We start from the raw sequence: 2,968 nt of genomic DNA, 5'->3' as shown, positions 1-2,968 counted from the left end.
ACAATTATGAACCTGAAAATGAGCATAATATGGACACTTTAAGACACTTCTGTGTACAAGTTAAGTGGTCAAAGGCTTTCAAAATGTCCACTTTTCAGGAACTATGTGCATGTTTGAGGCTGTTGAGTTAGAAAAGGTTGCATGCAGCCAAAGCTTTTAAAAGTCTTTCAACTAAACAAACTATTTCTAAAATGGGAATGCAAAGGCCTTTATCTGACTGCGTTACAGGAAGTGATACCTATCTGCAGGAGCAGGTGTTCCATTTTTCAAGTAGTTGAGTGTTAAAGTGTTTCAAATCTCACTCTCTCAATCACACAGGTAGTCTAGCTCTTTCCACAGGCAAAAAAAATCCCTTTATAAAACCACAACTTGGCCTGTTCACCTAGATGGAATGTGTCTCACACACGCAGAAAAACATGTCCCCAAACTCCCCCTGAGAGCAACATCGCTGAAGGCCAGTACGGATTACAGGATGACATTCATGGGAGTTGTCTTTAAATCAGTCCAAGTGAGTCAATCCAAAGCTCCGGGAAAGCTGTTGGACTTTACACTTTGGTCTTTTCCCCAGACAGATTAAGCAAACAAGATACAACAAAAGGTGTCCCTTTAAATGTGCTTAGTTACTTTCCAGCTGAGCTTACTGTTTAAGCTTATTATTAATATTCAACAACAAACATGAGATGGCATCAATCTTCTCATCCAAGTCTCAGCAAGAAAGCTAATAAATGTATGTCATGAACTATTTCTTGACCTGAAAACCTTTTCTTAAAGTTGGACAAAAACAAGCCGGGTCATCAAACCGCCAAGATCTAAAAACCTGAGTGGAGTTACAGCACAGGTAACGTCAGGCTCTTTTAACGACAGCAGAGCTATCAGCTGATCTGTGCTGCACTTCACAGCAGTAAGCAATCAGCTTCCTTGATAGCTTATCTGACAGCTGTAACTCACGGTAATAAGGCCACCATGTAAAATGTGCTGATCAGCACTCCACTCTCAGGTTATGTGAGTACAGTACACGTGTGTGTGTGTGTGTGTGTTCTTGCGTGCAGGCATCCCCTCATTGACCTTCCATTTTCCTCTGCATCAAATTCAAACATTTAGCCAAGAATCTTGGATTGCACGCTACAGCTCCTGTGCGATTTACTGCCCTGTGTATAGAGGATTTCCAAAACCATACCATTCCATGATCTACAGTCATGATGTCATTCATGCAACAAAAAACTGGCCTATAATCATTCTGGTCACTTCTTCTCTCTGCCATGAAACTCCACAGAGGAGGATGATGCACACACAGACACACAGCGCTGGTAGACCGTCTGGTAGGTACTTGCAGAACCCAAGGACAGAATAAAAAATGACTAACGCCAGCACCAGCCTCTGATATGGCGATTGTGTGAATGCCGAGCTTTTTAAAGTTATAATTTCATCAACGTGTCATAGAATCCTCCATTTGGGTTTCCTTCAACCAAATTGTAAAAACAAAATAACATGGATTGTTCCACAACGCTCCTCACAAGTTAAATAACTGATCAGTTCACTATTTTCTTTGAATTTTGGTCTTTTATTTAATTTATAGCATTTTAAGAAGAAAAAAAGACAACAAAAACGTCCCAAAAAAAACACAGAAATAATCGACAAAGACATTGTAAAAAGTGAAAAAGAACTTTGGGAAAAGTGACAAAAGGGTCTTAAGGAGGTATTAACTTAAAATGTGACCCAGAAAAACTAGGGCTTCAGGAAAACTTTGAAAACTAGTCAGATCTTCAGCAGTCTCACTGCAAGATTATACCTCTATGAGCCTGCCTGACACACACACACACACACACACACACACACACACACACACACACACACACCCCCACCACACACACACACACACACACACACACACACACAACACAACACACACACACACACACACACACACACACACACACACACACACACACACACAGAGTTCCTAGGTCTGCAGCAGAGGCTAAGAGCAAAGCTCCTGATTAAATAGTTTGGGAGCGTGCGTTGCCCAGCAGCTTTGAAGCCAGTCGCTGTTCGTCTGTTATCTGCTCTCGGGACAGAAGATAACGCAGTTAGACAGAGCTCAGAGACGGTGTTTACAAAACAGTCTGCAATCCTGTCACGAGGAATCCACGGTGATGCAGAAATGTTGCTGAGCAGAAGGCAAACCAGACGGTGATGACAGGGCCGATGTAGCTTTAAACCTTGATGTGCTTCTACCTGCTGCTGCCAGACACAACATAAAGCGCCTTGTGTAAACTTTGAATCGGCTCGTGGCCGTCCCTGTTTTTCATTTGATGTCTGTATATCAGTGCAAGTTTTTTCTCACTATATTTCACAGAATCACAGCCTGACGTTGGGTTGCGTTTCTCCAAAAGTGGATTCTGTTTCTACTTTGAGCCTCCCCTGCGATCCCCACCACCATGGCCTAAACGCACACCCACATTCAAATGAATGGTTTGGTGTGAATGCAGCCTAACAGTGCTGTACATCTGGGGCGACATGAATGAAGCGTGGCGTCGCAACGTCATTGGTCCATGGTTGGTCCAGGGGCGGCTGTGGCTCAGTGGTAGAGCGGTTGCCTGCCAATTGGAAGGTTGGTGGTTCGATCCCCGCCCCTGCAGTCCCATGTTGAAGTGTCCTTGGGCAAGACACTGAACCCCGAGTTGCCCCCGGGGCTGCGCATCGGAGTGTGGATGTGTGTGAGTGTTTATCTGATGAGCAGGTGGCACCTTGTACGGCAGCCTTGGCCACAGTGTGTGAATGTGTGTAAATGGTGAATGTTTCCTGTAGATGTAAAAGCGCTTTGAGCAGTGGTTAAGACTGGAAAAGCGCTATGTAAATACAGCACATTTACATTTGATGCAGCATGCCCCTGACTTGCAGCTTTTCAAATTTCTTCTGCAAATTGAAAAAAATGTCAAAGTTTCCCAGAATGCTTTGCGTGCACGTT

The 2,968-nt window shown here is 43.8% G+C and overlaps 1 protein-coding gene and 1 long non-coding RNA gene across 2 annotated transcripts in view; one reads left to right on the top strand and one right to left on the bottom strand.

Annotated features, from left to right (window-relative positions):
• LOC116671408 (uncharacterized) overlaps positions 1–581 on the top strand; it is a 22,590-nt gene extending 22,009 nt beyond the window's left edge. Inside the window, exon 3 of the long non-coding RNA XR_004327264.1 lies at positions 569–581. This is a non-coding gene — a long non-coding RNA (uncharacterized LOC116671408). The remainder of the gene's footprint in view (positions 1–568) is intronic.
• si:dkey-121b10.7 (heparan sulfate glucosamine 3-O-sulfotransferase 6) overlaps positions 1–2,968 on the bottom strand; it is a 36,076-nt gene that overhangs the window by 32,947 nt on the left and 161 nt on the right. The gene's annotated exons all lie outside the window — the stretch shown is intronic.

Source organism: Etheostoma spectabile, chromosome 21 (genome assembly GCF_008692095.1).
Source record: "Etheostoma spectabile isolate EspeVRDwgs_2016 chromosome 21, UIUC_Espe_1.0, whole genome shotgun sequence".
Classification (NCBI taxonomy): Eukaryota; Metazoa; Chordata; class Actinopteri; order Perciformes; family Percidae; genus Etheostoma; species Etheostoma spectabile.
The sequence above is the reverse complement of the archived record's forward strand: the minus strand, read 5'-3'. Positions and strand labels throughout refer to the sequence as shown.